The sequence below is a fragment of the Callospermophilus lateralis genome, chromosome 16 (assembly GCF_048772815.1).
Source record: "Callospermophilus lateralis isolate mCalLat2 chromosome 16, mCalLat2.hap1, whole genome shotgun sequence".
In the NCBI taxonomy this organism is placed as follows: Eukaryota; Metazoa; Chordata; class Mammalia; order Rodentia; family Sciuridae; genus Callospermophilus; species Callospermophilus lateralis.
Genome location: NC_135320.1, coordinates 17,892,612 through 17,908,598, shown reverse-complemented (window position 1 = coordinate 17,908,598; position 15,987 = coordinate 17,892,612). Strand labels below are relative to the sequence as shown.

Here is a 15,987-nt window from a genome sequence, read left to right as displayed (position 1 = left end):
GTGCTTTCATCTCCAAAGGAAAAACATCTAGAACCAGGATTGGTGGTTCATGGGATAGAGACTTTAACATATGATGCTGATACTTGCAACAGCATGAATGGATCTCAAAAATATCATGCTAATTCATAGAAAATGACTCATATGTATGATTTAATTTACATTAAAATCCCACAAATGGCAAACTTAACATTATAAAACACTGTCAGACTCTTTTCCAAAGTGGCTGTACAATAGTGCATTTCCATCAGCTGTGTATGAGAGTTCTAGTTCCTCCACATTTTATCTGACATTGACATTGTCAGTCCCTTTTGAAAGAGGCATTCTGATGGATGTGTAAAGGTATTGCCATAGTTTTAATTTTCATTTTCTGGTGACTAGAAACGATGTGCATCCTTGTATGTGTTATTTTTTGGCCATTCATATAGCTCCTCTGGTCAAATGTTTGTTGACATTATTTGACCATTATATTTTTAAGTTATATAAAGCTGAACATGTTGTAAATATTTTCTCTCAATCTGAGCTTGCCTTATTACTTTCTTAACTTTTATTCATTAATTATTTAATTCTGACAACGCCCATTTTGTCATTTGTTTTCTTTTATCCAGTGTCCTTGTAATAACACCAGAAGTCAATCTCTATCTGGAATGAAATGTTATTCTCAATCTTTATCCATCCCTCCCGTTTATTCTCTTAATTATTTGGGGTATCCTGATTACTAAACTATACTTTTGGAACATAGTTTAGGAACTCAGGCACTTTTAAAGAAAGTGAACAAACCAGGATAAACAAAGATAACGGTATAAACTCTTACTAAGTTAACTAATGTTAAAAGCCAAAACCAAGAAAATTTAAAGTCTGAGGATCATAAATTGAAGAAATAGTCATAGATAGACAATAGCAAGGAGTTGTATGATTGTGAGCAACTGCAAGAAAAAATGTGTGTGGGGTTGACAGCCCTGGAAGCCAAGACAGACTATCAGGGATCAGACTTACACTCCAATTGAAGCTAAAGGAAAACCTGAATAAACCTTTCATTTCTCTTGCTTTTAGTTATTTCCTGTTAGTGGATTTTTAAAATTACTAATTTTGGAGGTCACATAGCTGAACAATATATTATTAGTCTCCCTCTAGCTTTGCTGTAGACAATACCTCTAATGTGTGGGTCATGATAGCAATTGCCAAGGCTACTTTCAAGGACTTGAAGACCATTTTTGTCAAAACCACCAACTTTTTACTTGGGCCTGTTTAGATGATCTTTTAATGTCAGGTGGCTGAAAAGTCTACACGCAAATCAAGCTAACGCCACCATTTTCTGAACATGGATTCTATAAAGAGCCATGAAGTTTGATTACACATTTGCAGACCACCGATAACTTTCCCTCCAATCACCTTTCCCCATGTCTTCGACCACCTGCTTCTTTATCCCATAAATATCCCTAAGCCCTGTCCTTGGGAAGGTATGTTTGAGGCTTGGCCTCTCCTCTCCCCTTGCATAACTACCTTGTAAATAAACTGTCTTGCGCAAAACTCGTTGTTTCAGCGAATGTCATACAACAAGCAAAATGGCCCTGGACTGGTCACACAATCTGAAACTAGCAAAACCTGAGCAAATTAATAGAGCAATAGTTTTGAAGACATTGGCCACCAGGCTATAAAGAACAATGACCTGAGAGACTCCACCAAAGATATGCATATGAAGATGTTCAACATTGTTAGTTATTAGGGAAATGCAAATTTAAACCACAATAAGATATCATTTCACTCCTATGGGAATTTCTAAAATTATAAAGACTGACCATATAAATGTTGGCAAGGATATTGAAGAACTCGAACTCTCCCACACTGTTGGCAGGAATTTTCAACCACTTTTGAAAACCATTTATTGATTTTTCAAAAAGTTTTAATGTGTGTACAGGGAGTGGTGGTGCACACCTGTATCCCCAGAGATCCAGGAGGCTGAGGCAGAAGGACTGCAAGTTCAAGATCAATCTGGGCAAACTTAGTGAGACCCTCTTTCAAAATAAAAAACAAAAAGGACTGGGGAGGGGCTGGGGTTGTGGCTCAAAGGTAGAGCGCTCACTTAGCATGCATGAGGCACTGGATTTGATCTTTAGCACCACATAAAAATAAAATAAATATATTGTGTACACTTATAACTAAAAAATAAATATTTTTTTAAAAAAGGACTGGGGATGTAGCTCAGGGGTAAAGCATCCCTAGGTTCAATCTACAGTAAAAATAATAAAATAAGTAGTTAAGTATATATCTGTATGACCTCGCCATTCCACTTTATATTTACCCTAAAGAAATGAAAGTCTTCTGTGTAAATATTTGCTCATAGCAGTGCTATTAGTTGCTCAATGGTCCTCAACTTAGGAGATTTTGCTTCACCGGGTATATATGGCAATATCTGAAGATGTTTCTGGTTGTCATAACTGAGGTGGGGGTGCCATTGGCATATACTGGGAGATACCAGGAACTCAGCTAAATGTCCTATGATACACAGAACAGCATGTTACAACAAAGAATTATCCAGCCCAAGTTGTCAATAATGCCAGACGTTGAAAAACTATGTCTACAGCCTCAAAAGGGAACAACCAACATGTCCAGCAACAGGTGAATGGATAAAGATAATTATGGTCTATCCATAGAATGGGACACCGCTTAGCAATGAAGTGAAACAACTGATTCAGAGAACAGTGTGGATGAGTCTCAAAGCATTGCACTGCACTAAGTGAAAAAAAAAAAAAAAAAGGAGGTAAAAAGTGTTAGAGTTTGTAAAGAAGTCTGGATGGCGCCTGGCATTTTGCCAGAGGGAGTGGTTTGTGAAGTAACACCAGAGAGCCATTAAGTGTGGAGACTCCTTATTGGTTGACTGCTGTATCTAGTTTATGTTAATTAGATAAGCTGTGTGGAATGTATATATACCCCTCCTGTCCTACAATAAACGGCTCCCACTCCTGCTGTATCAACGTACACAAGTTCCTCGTCACCCCCTGGTTATTTTGCTGCAGCCAGACTGCGGCAAAAAAGAAGCACACATTTTGTGTTTCCATGTAGATAAAATTCTAGGGAATACAAACTAACATATGGTGACAGAAAACAAATCAGCAGCTGTCAACTTTGGAGGCCTGAGAGGGGGAAAAAAAAAGTAATGGAAGAAGGATGACAAAGGGGCTCAAGGAAGTACAAGCAATAAGCACATTAGTCATTGTACTTTGTGGTTGTTGTGAGTGAGCTAAGTTCTGCACGCTAAAAAGCTAAACATAATTTTTAAAAAGTGATCCAACTAATTCACAGATTTTAAATAGATTGAACTTCATGAAACAATCCCTAATATTTATTTACATTAATGAGCTTGAAATAGAAAAGCACTGACCACATTTGTGGCATATATACACAATGGAATATTACTCAGCAATAAAAGAGAATAAAATCATGGCATTTGCAGGTAAATGGATGCAATTGGAGAAGAAAATGCCAAGTGAAGTTAGCGAATCCCAAAAAACCAAATGCTGAATGTTTTCTTTGATATAAGGAGGCTGATTCATAGTGGGATAGGGAGGGGGAGCATGGGAGGAATACCGAACTCTACATAGGGCGGAGGGGTGGGAGGGGAAGGGAGAGGGCATGGGGTAATTAATGATGGTTGAATGTGACAATCATTATTATCCAAAGTACATGTATGAAGACACGAATTGGTGTGAATATACTATGTATACAACATAGTATATTCACACCAGAGATATGAAAAATTGAGCTCTATATATGTAATAAGAATTGTGATGCATTCTGCTGTCATATATAAATAAAAATAAATAAATATATTAAAAATAAAAAAAAAATTAAAAAGCACTGACCAAAAAGTCCATAGGCCTGAGCTATGGTCCTACTTCTAGTTAATTTGAAAATAGCCTACTAAAAAACTGCCAGGATTTAGCCTGACACAGTGGCACACACCTGTAATTCAAGGTATTCGGGAGGCTGATGAAGGAGGATCTCAACCAGGCAAAGTCAGCCTGGTCAATTTTTTGAGGCCCTGCCTCATAAAAAAGGGCTGGGATGTAGTTCAGAGGCCGAGTGAGTGCTCCTCAATCCCCAGCAGCACAAAAAGATAAAAAGGGGGAAAAGCCACAGTAGGACTCAGTATCTTCAATTCTTCAGTATCTTCAATGCCTTCTCCCTCTTTTTTCCCTCTAAAGTATATTTTTATAGATTTTGGTGATATTTAGAGTAACTCAATCAGCCTACTGTTATGCACCGAAATCATGATGACACCCAAACACAAAGAAAATAAACAGTTGCGTAGGTCACTCCTGCCCAAGGCCACCTGCTCATTGATGGACTTCCTCCTCTCAATCCTGCCTACTGAGACCAAGGGCATTTAACAATCACCAAACCTAGATAAGCTGTTCTAACTTCTCTCTGTACAACGTGTGGGTCTGGCAGGACAAATGTTCCAGTAAAAGCTAAGAACAGGCGATCGTAAGTAGGAGATGGATCCTCACCCAGAAAAAAGGACTTTGTGAATTGATTGGAAAAGGGGGAGTCTGAGTAGAGAATTTAGGGGCACAGAGAAAACCCAAAGGAAACCTTGGATTAATGCAGGTACTCAGTAATGAGCCCAGTGGAGGAGAGAAGACACAAGGGGAGGGGAGAGGAGGAGAAAGACAGGAGGCAGGCACTGAGAGGTGAAATGTGCTTTGGAGAAACCATGGAAGAGCCCCAGCAGTGGAAGGAGGAGAGGAGGAGGAGGAGGAGGAGAGGTAAAGGGAGGAAAAAAAACAGGGTAGAGTTTCCCCCAGGAACAAAGCCTGCGGGTTACTGATCAAGGCCTAAAACTGTCAGTGAGTGGACTGAAAGTACAGTTGTACCTCGGCCACGGGGTCTGTCTTCTAAAGACCAATCCGTGGCTGAAATTCAGCTAGAATTTCTGAAGTTCCTTCCAGCATTTGACATCATGTGATGTGATAGAAAAGGTCAAATTAATACAATTCTCTTTCCTCCAAAAATGGCCATTTTTAAGAGAGGACTTTTCATCTGTGAATCGTATTTTTCTTTGATTTGCTTCACTTGAAACGCGGGTCCACTGCTCAATGGGAAAAACAAGATTGGAATTTGGCAGAAATACAGATTAGATGTAGATTACAAACAGAACAATCTGTCACCATCAAGGAACATAAACCAGAGCAAAGGACATTAAGTAGTAGTTCTAATCGCACTGCCTAGATGGCAGGAAGAGATCAAAGAAACAAGTTTTTTGCTAGGTGAGAAAAACAAGACAAGTTACACTATGAGAAAGAGACATATAAGATCACCATGGGTGTTTATCCACATTTTAAATACAATTTTATACTGAAAAATAAGCAGAAAGTAGCTAAGCAGTGGGTGACACTGCTCCATTTCAGGGGAAGGGATAGAAAGAGTCTTACATGAACACTAAGAATTCATTCTATAGATTACCTCTCCATTCAGGTGCCATTTTGGTTGGTCTCTGTGAGTTATCACAGAAATGCTTCCATTTGTATTGCCTTTATTTTTATATTTTATGTATTTATGTTTATATACAGTTGACGTGTTCTCCTTGAAGACAAAGGAAAATGTGTGTGCTCAAGCAAACTCTCTCGAACTGTTTAAGGGATGAGATCCACAAGTAAAAGAATGAGAGTCAAGATGCCAAGAGAGGCCAAGTGTGATAGCGCACACCTGTAATCCCAGCAGCTCGGGAGGCTGAAGAAGGAAGGTGGCAAGTTCAAAGTCAGCCTCAGCAATTGAGCAAGGCCCTAAGCAACTCAGTGAGACCCTGTCTCTAAATAAAATACAAAAAAAAAAAAAAAAAAGGATAGGGGTGCTAAGGATGTCACTTGTCGCTCAATGGTTAAGTGCCACTAGCTGCTACAATTATATATATATATATATAGAGAGAGAGAGAGAGAGAGATGGAGAGAGAGAGAGAGAGAATAAAATAATATTAACAACAATAAAAACAGAGAAAATTAGTGGCAAGGAGAGCAAGTGGAATCCATGCATCTACCGAATAAAAGTACTCATTGAATATTTCTACCAAAATCTCAGTAAAGTGACAGAAATAGCTTTTAAGGCAGAAATATACAAAAAGGAGAAGACAAAAAGAAGATAAGAACAATGACTTTGGAGCTAGAAAGCAGATGCTGAAGCCAAAATGAACCAGCATAATACTTACATAATCCTGCAGAGATAGTTAAGAATCAAACTGATGAATATGAATGCTTCTAAGCCTCCATAAATGTAATATTTGCCTCTGAAAATGGGGATAAAAGGATGAGCTAAATATATAGGATTGGTTAATAGTCTGCGTAAGAAACTATCAGATTACCAGTTGCCCTCCCCAACCCAAAACAAAAAAACTAGAGTCTTTTTCCCCAAAGAGAACTAAGCAAGTTGGCTACACCTGAGCCATTTTAGGCATGGTGATGGGATTACAGCCTCACAAGGCTGCTGAGGCCTGGTTCTTCTTCCTCCACTCGGTTTCCAAAACCCTGGCTAGCAGGCTTCACCTTCCAGGCAGGAAATGAGAGTCTTCTTCAGAGAATATGACCTTACCAGGATAAAACACTTTATATTTGAGGTTGCTCAACTCATCTACCCAAACCTATCACTTCACAACAAGTTCATGTATCAGGGCTTCCTATCCCTTTTTATTTTTCATTCCATCTTTTAACTATTTTAGTCTTCCCTGTATAAGCATACAAGCAGGATTACTATACTATTACTATACTATCACTAAAGACTAAGAGAGAGAGTGAGTGAGGGGCAAAAGAAAAAGAAAAAAAAAAGCAACTTGGAAGACACAAGAGACTGTCAGAGGACAATATTTCCAGAAAAAAGAAAGAGAAAGTAATAAAGCCTATTATATTAACTAAGATAAGATATTGTAAGCATGAAACATAAACAGGTAGCGTGAAAAAAGAAAAAAGAATACACATAGGAAGAAACTGTGAACAAGGAAAAGATGATGTATACTTCCAGAGGAAAACCACAAACATCCCTAACAAAGATTCATGATTAGAATGGCCTTAGATATCCCAACATACTGTCTGGATTGTGTTGAGAGCCGTTGGTGGGCTGTTGTGGACTGTGTTGCAGCATCATAGCCTAATGGAGAGATAAGTCTGGCATTGAACTTCCCCTGGCACCCCCACAGGATTGACTGCCTGATGCAAATGAACTTTCCCCTCAAGCTCTGCCAAAGATCCCACAGAGCACTTGAGATGGGTGTGGCCTGCCAAGATGCCAATCAACCTGCTGACTGCCAGACATCAGGAAGCAAGACTCATCCCTGAAACTTTATCCCTGATTTTGATGTATCTCCTTAAATAAACCACCAGAGCCATCTTTCCTTTGTCTAGTTTCAGCTCCTAAGTGGACTAGATCCATCAGGGGCTCTGCTTTATGTAAATATATTTCTGACTATTTGTGTTCTCTTCTTCACTAATTACTTGAGACTTTAAGTTTCCAGGTGGCTTACACCCTCCTCAGCAGGAAAAAGAGATCCCCTCCCATAAGACACTGGCCATCGCCCCCATTAGAATTGAAAGGGGGGCTGGGGTTGTGGCTCAGCAGAAGAGGGCTCGCCTAGCATGTGCGAGGCCCTGGGTTGGATCCTCAGCACCACATAAAAATAAAATAAATAAAATAAAGGTATCGGGTCCAACTACAACTAAAAAGTAAATCTTTTTTTAAAAAAGAATTGAAAGGGAAAATTCTGTATACAACCATTTTATAAATCAAGTATGAATGAGAATATTTTTAGACCTTCAAATTTTATTTCCCAGGTACTTTTTTTCCTCAGAAAGCTATTTTAAAAGCTTGTGAATATATAAACCAAGAAAGAGGGAAATACTAGTTTTAGGAACAAGATATCTAGCCCAAAAGATAGGAGAGGAGAATCCTTGGGCAGGAAGGGCAGCTGGTTGAGATTAGAGTAGAATGCAGAGGAACTTCCTTAGGAATATTAAATTAACAGATTACTTGATGTGTCTGAACACTTTTTTTTTAACAACTGATAATCAATTTATCAAAACAGTTGACTTAGGCATCTGCAATGGTGAATTCCATCTCCATTCCTGGCTCACTAGTGATGGAAGTTATCTGCTTAACAATCTTAAAAGGACTGTGCAAGTCAATGAGTGGCTTATAGATTCTCATCTGGACATGAGCCCATGTCTTGCAACCTTCACTACAAGTGTTTTTCTTCTAGTGATTCCCAAAGTCTTGGTTGGTGTGCAAAAGGGTCCTTCCACTTTGAGACTCTTTTCCTTTGCGGCTCTGATCAAGTCAGCACACACTTTCTCCAGTGATTTCAGGTTGCAACTGGTGAGGGTAATTCTAATTCAATGAATCCACCTCTGGTCCCATGGAGTCACAGATGTATCTTTCCATGGCTGTGGTGCAGCCTCCTGATGGACTTGTTCCTCAACAACAGAGAACAGTGGTGAGTCAGTAGCAGGAGCAGGCAGAAGGGAGCTCTGTTGCACACACAACCACAAGAGTGATTTGCTCATAGTGTTTAACTAATGTGCACTGGATGCTAGTTGGGGTGCTCCAGCACATCTAACACTTTTTGCATTGTCTGTGTTTGATGACTGGTGCAATGGCATATATGCTTACATTCAAAGACAATCCGCCTTTGAGTAATTATTAATAGTGCTGCTCATGACAGCCCTCTTAACTGAAATGTACTCTGGAGGTAGGGTGGCCACCAAAACTGATAAATTACATAAGACATAAATTTTGGCCATCTTGAAACATTTTATGCATGATTTTGATCCTTGTATTTTCAGAGACTAAAATACAGAAAACCCCATTATCAGATGCCTTGGGCTGAACTCAAGTAGAATCAAGATGCAGCTATCTTTATATATATATATATAATTTTAGGTGTAGATGGACGCAACACAATGCCTTTCTTTCTTTCTTTCTTTCTTTATTTTTGTGAGAGAGAGAGAGAGACAGAATTTTTTTAATATTTATTTCTTAGTTTTCAGCGGACACAACATCTTTATTTTATTTTTATGTGGTGCTGAGGATCGAACCCAGTGCCCCGCGCATGCCAGGCAAGGGCGCTACTGCTTGAGCCACATCCCCAGCCCACAATGCCTTTATTTTTATGAGGTGCTGAGGATCGAACCCGGGTCCCACCCGTGCTAGGGGAGTGCTCCACCGCTGAGCCACAATCCCAGCCCCAAGATGCAGCTATCTTGAGGTCATATTGTTATTTGGGGTTTTTTCCCTGTTAGCCTTATCCTTATCTTCATATTTTGATGCTTCCAAAGTGCAGAAGGCTTTACTAATCATTCCAAGATCACTCTGTCATATACAGGAGCTCCTCCTCATTCATTTATATTCTAGAGGGGTTGATTTACCTCCACTTCCTCCCAGGCCAATTTTTCACTAACTTCTGTGAATTTATAAATGGCAAGGAATAGTGAAAGGAAATCTTTTGCTCAAAGTGCTTTTACTTTGGGAAGGACAGGGCTCAAAAAAATTCAACTGTTTGCAAAGAAAAAACTTCAAAGTCTCTAAGAATTAGTCACCTCCCTTTAATTTAATTTGTGACATTGTTTCCCTATTTAAAAGGTAAAAAGATGAAAGCAAGTTAATCTTTCATAATTTCTTTCTCTTGTTTTAACCAGACTTTCCATACAATATCTCTCTGCTAGTAGTTCTAATGGTAAAAGATAGGCAAGAGCCAACCATTAGCAGAGATGCAAATTGCTATTGTCTGGGGGTGGGGTGCTCCAGACATACCTTACCCTCAAGCCTCTAACAGACTCTCTCTCCTCTTCCTTGAGTTATTCCAACTTTAGGAGAGTGGCCCAGAAGGTGGCATTGCTTGCTAGTCTAGTCTTAGGTAGAAAAAAGCAGGGGGTGGGGCGCGGAAATAATACCATGTAAAAAGACTTAGAGGTAAAAAAGCAAAATACATTTAAGAAACTGGGTGTGTTTCAGAATGGTATCATTATAGAATGCCAGGGGAGTGTAGAAAGAACTACATGTGTTACCAAGTTGCTATCAGACAAAGTACAGGTGGAGTATCCCTAATCTGAAAATCCAAACTCTGCCGTGCTCCAAATCCCAAACTTTTTGAAACACCTTGAAGATGCCAGAGCTGGAAATTCCACATGTGATCTCACGTGATGGGTTGCAGTCAAAACTCAGGCACACTAAAAATGTTGCGTAAGATCACTTTCCGACAACCATGTGAATGAAGCATAAATAAACTTGGTGTTTATACTTGGGTACTGTCCCCAAAGTATCTCATAGGCAAACATTTCAAAATCTGGGGAAAAAAAAAAAAAAAAAAACAACTCCAAATGTGGAACACTTCTGGTCTCAGATAAGGGACACTCACCCTGGGGATGCCTCCTGGAGGTGGGAGGAGGTCAAGGCAGTACTGGGACGAGAGTGAAGTTGAACTGTGACACAGACGCAGTAAGAACTTGCCAAGTCCACAGGCAAGTGGAGAGCTGCTCCGGCCTGTGAAGTTATCCCTAGTTCAGTGGGTCACTGTGGCTCCTCCTCAGGCCTGGGATGAGTGGGCCCTTGGAGGGGTGGTCCACAATGGCTGGCAACCTTCCCCACAGCAGTGGTCCTCCCTTGAGAGAGACATGCTTGGCTTATCTCCAGGCACCACAAACAAAGTTCTTTCCTTTCTACCTTTGAATGTGTCTTGCATCAGTCTCTCTTTCCAAAACTCACTGGGGGGCCCCCTTCCTGGTGTCATTGTCTCACCCTAGCACCTCTCCCAGCCCTCACTCTACTCTTCAGTCATAGTAATTTCCCCAAACCTCAGTCCAATAACCATTCCCCTGCTCAAAACCCTTTCATAGTTCCTCGACATACACAGGGTGAAGTCTGAACTTCCAGGTTCAGTGTGAAGGGTCAAGGGCAACTGAAAACCAACATGCCTGCAAAGTGGGGTATGCAGAATGCTCTGGGCTCATTCACCTTTGCTCTGGGTCTGGTTGGTCCTGACTTACCTCTCTCAAGACTCACCTGAAAAATTCGTCTTCCAAAAAAGCTACACTTCTATTACACAACTGTTCTTCTTCTTCATGGCGGAGTGTATTTCAGCTTCCTCTTTCCTTATCTCAACTACAAGCTTTGTCATGGCAAGGACTCCCCGTGTTGATCATGTGGATGAGTATGACCAGAAGCATTCCAGTTAGCCTAGAAACCAGGAGAGTACAGAGTCCTGGCAGGGAAACGTGCTCAGAATGCATTGTTCCTTAAGAAAGAAAGACCTCTTTTTAGACAAGATTAATGTTTCTACCCCACTTGGCAAAGCAAAACTTTCTCAGAAAAAAAAAAAAAATGTTTTTTCAAAGTACAAATACCAACATGATAATTTAAATTGTCTCAGGTACATGAATGACCTACTTGGTAAAGGAACAGGGCTACAAATCTTTTCTTGGGTTTTTGTTTATCTGTGCTTACTGGAATTTTAGGAAGCATGAACATCTTTCTTAATTTAATAATAAAAAGATTATTTTTTGTAGAAAAGTAATTAAGGAAATTCAAGATTCTGAGCTGCAAAAACCTATTATTCCTGAATGCATAACTTTGCCAAGAACAGATTCCTGAATCAATTTGTTAAATCTACAAAAATAATGGAATTTACTTAACTCTTGACTCTGAAGTTCAAGGATTGGAATTCTAGAGGTTCCCTGTAATGTTCTGTTTCTATTAAAAATGTAAATATTGCTGCTTCCCTAGAAACAGGCTTTGTTTTTCAATGATGGTGTTATCATCTCTAAATTTTTCCTCTTTTCATTAAATCTGTATATTTTGGAAGAATGTTTTAAGCACTATCAGAAAGCACTTCGCCTTCAAGTTATTTTTCTTGCACTAATTGAACATTTCTCAAAATACTCTGGTCTACAGCAAAGCAAGACTAAGCACACCTCGGTCCTTCTCACTAGGTGCGACCTATTGTGAAGTCTATTAGGTTGTTAATCAGGATGAGACAATCACATATTTAGTCTACTTATTGTGCTTATTCAATTCAATATCAAAATTTCAAGAACAGCGGGGTTTTATCAGTTATCTGTGAAAAACACTTCAGGGCATGGTGTTGATCTTCTTTTGTAGATTTTCTCAGAGATCTTTGTTTCCTGATTTCTTTCTTCCCTACGCCCATCCCCATGAAGAACAGAAGGACAGCTACTTTTAGGGGGTGTGGGGTGGGCCCCCTGGCTGCTGAATGCAGGTTGATTGAGAAGGTTAACCAAATACCTGCTAGCACTGTAACAGTTTATTTTGACACCTGGCTGAGAATGGTGTTTGCAAAACTGCAACAGAAACCCAGCAAGATGTGTAAATGTTCTTTTCCCATTCCCCATCCCATCAGCATTTATTATTATTTGTATTCATGATGGCTGCCGTTGTAACTGAGGTAAGAGGAAATCTCAGCCTAGTTTGATTTGCATTTCCCTGGTAACAAGGATGTTGAACATTTTTTCATGTAATTGGTGACCCTTTGTATTTCTTCTTTTGGAAATGTGTTTAGTTTCTTTGCCCCTTTATTGATTGAGTTATTTGGCTTTTGAGTTCTTTATATGTTCTGGATATTTCCTAGCTAGAGTAGCTAGCAAATATTTTTCCCCATTCTGTAGGTCTTCTCTTCATGTTCTTGTTTCCTTTGCTGTGCAAAAGTTGTTTGATTTGATGGCATCCCATTTGTTGATTATTGGCTTTATTTCTTGAGCTTCAGAAGTCTTATTAAGGAAGTTGATGCCTGCAACTGTTGCTGAGACTGTAAATTAGTACAATCGCTATAGAAATCAGTTGGAGACTAGGAATGGAAACATTGTGTGACCCAGCTATTCCACTCCTTGGTACTTATCCTAAAGAACTGAAATCAGCATACTATAGTAATACAGGCACATCAATGTTTATAGCAGCATAATTTACAACAGCCAAGTTATGAAATTAGTCCAGGTACCCATCCGTAGATGAAAGGTTAAAGAAAATGTGGTGTATATATACACAATGGAGTTTTACTCAGCCTTAAAGAAGAATGAAATTATGGCATTTGCTGGTAAATGGATGAAATTAGAAAATATTGGGATAAGTGAAATAAGACAGACTCAGAAAGTCAAAGGGTCAAATATTTTCTTTCACATGCAAAACCAGTGGGCAGGGAGGGGACCAGCTCTGTCATTTCCCAGGCTTCTTAGAGAGGCTGTTTGCTAAGAGCAGGTCCCTGAAGGCCTCCTCACCAAGGGCTCCCTCTCAGGGTTTCCTCCGATGCCCAGGGGCAGACATGCCCAACTCTCCTTCTGCTGGGTTCTCTTCCACTCAACACATGCTTTGCCAGACTGTCACTCAGGGAGGGCTTCCCTCATACTTTCTTAAAAATAGCACCACCCTAGCATACTCTCCCTGCCTCTCTCCAATATGACTTCCCTACTGAGTCCTGAGCACGGTCTGCTCTGATACAGGTGCTCTTTGACTTGTGATGGTGTTACATCCCAAGACCATCATAAATAGAAAACAGCTAAGCAAAAAAATGCAATGAGGGCTAGGGATATAGCTCAGTTTAGAGCGCCTGTCTAGCATGCCCAATGTCCTGGGTTTAATACCCAGTACAAGAAAAAAAATTTTTTTTAAATGCAATGAATCTACCTAACCTACTTACTGTCCTGGTTTAGTAGCACAGCACAGTGTAGCTCTTCCACCCCAAATGGTGAGTCCTGTAATTCCTTTTTGTTTAATTGTGGTAAAGTGATACATATAGTAAAACTTGTCATTTTAACCAGTACTAAGTGTTTAGTTCAGTGACATTTAGGTATATTCATGATGTCATGCAACCATCACCCATTTCCAGAATTTTCATCTTTCCAAACTGAAATTCTGGGTCCATTAAATTTGCTCACATCCCCACTCCCTTCAGTCCCTAGCAACTGAAAATATTTTTTTTTTCTCTATGATTCTGGGCATATCATATAAGTGGAATTATATAGTGTTTGTACTTTTGTGACTCATTTATTTCACTTAGCATAACATCTTCATGGTTCATTTATACTGTAACATATGACAGAATTCTCTCCCTTTTTAAGGCTAAATATGTTGCATGGTGTGTAAGTATGTGGATATATATATATATATGTGCATGTCTCTGTGTTTATATACATGCTTTTTTAAAATCTATTCACCTCTTGATGGACATGTGGGTTGTTTCTGCCTTACCACTATTGTGAATAATGTTGCTATGAACATAGGTATACAAATATCTGTTGGAGTTCCTGCTTTCAATTTTGGGGAGTTAGGTACCCAGAAGTAGCATTTCTGGATCATATGTTGTCTTTTTCTATTTGAGATTCCATATCATGGTACCATGGACTGGGTGGCTTGAACAACAGAAACTTGGTGCAAGAAGATTCCATATCTGATGAGGGCACTCCTCCTGTTTGGAGATTTCCACTTTCTGGTTGTATCTTCCCATGGGCGTCTTAAAAGGGGACTAACTGCATAAGGGTACTCATCAGTTTAGGAGGACACTGCCCTCTTGACTTAGTTATCTCCCAAAGGGCCCCCTCCATGTACCACTACATTAGGGATTTAGCTTCACCATGTGAATTTGAAGGAGACAAACATTCAGTCCATAGTTTGTGGTGATTTTGTTTAATTTTTGAGAAATCATCACACTGCTCAGCGACTCCAGGGCTGACTGGGTCCTGGTCGACTCTATCCCCCATATTCCCTCACCAGCTAGCTTTTCATAGTTTTCTTCCAGTGAGAGTAGAAGAGAAACTGGAAGATAAGGACAGAGCAGAAACGCTTACTCTGTGTTTCTAGCTCTTATTGAATGCCTGGGCACCAGGGGAAACTGCAACTCCAATTCCCTTGGCACTCCCAGAAACAGATGCTGTCCAGCCAGAAGCACCCCTCTTCTAACCAAGCACTAGCTGCATGATGTCTGCCTCAGGGATGCAATGTTCAGGCACAGGGAACCCCTTCTCTTCTTTCCAAAGTTCTGGCAACACCACCTCTTGCCTTCTGCTCCCCAAACCATGAAGGCGATGGCTGCTTGCTGTAGCTCCTAATATCTAGGTCATTTCAGTATGACCGGTTTTTCTTTCTGCCTTCTAATGCTCCTGTAACTAATTTACCGAATTAAATCTCTCTAATTGCAATAGCTGCATGGATTCCATTCCTCTTGTTCTCTAGAGACACATTCAGTAAGCACACGGCCATTCTACCTTCGGAAATGTTTGCATCATCTGTAGAATTAGTCTACCATCTTTGTTAGCCTCTCTTTCGTATTTACAAAGGTTGCCAAATTAGCAAAAACACAGCACTCTCTGTTTTGATTTAAAACCAATTCATTTCCTCCAAGACTTTTTATCTCACCCAGAATCAATTTGCCTTCCAAAGAAAAACAAAGATGGGGCTTTTTAGAAGTGTATAGAGAAAAGGAGAAAGAAATAGAGATAATAAAAGACAATGGTACTTATGTTATGAAAGAGGGAGAGAAGCAATGGGAGGTACCCAGGGATGTAGGTCAGTGGTAGAGTGTGTCTAGCATGCTAATAGGTCAAGTCCACTTCCAACTTCTGAGGAAAAATTACAAAGTGATTTCATCCTTGAGGGAGTGAAAAGTTACTAAAGATCCTGAATAATTTAAGTAAAGGAAACAATCATTAAAAACTCTCAAAATGAACAGTATTTATTTATGATCAATTGAGACTAACTCTTTGAAAGTCACTTGCATTATATTGCAAAATAACCAGGAAAGAGGTAGGAAGATAAAATCCAAGAAAAAGATGAGAAAACCTACAAAAACATAATACTTACCAAATTGTCAAGTATAACATAATATCTTCACAACATTCTACTCATAAAGATATATGAATAAAAAAATATTTCACCTCATTCACATTGAACAATTAAAAATAGTTCAACATTAGTTTACCTGGTGTTTTATTATTGTTTTTGTTTTGG

General features: G+C 39.5%; 1 pseudogene; it reads right to left on the bottom strand.

Moving 5' to 3' along the window:
* Nucleotides 1–8,070: 8,070 nt before the first annotated feature.
* Nucleotides 8,071–8,543, bottom strand: LOC143382367 (small ribosomal subunit protein uS10 pseudogene; annotated as a pseudogene).
* Between the last annotated feature and the right edge of the window lie 7,444 nt (nucleotides 8,544–15,987).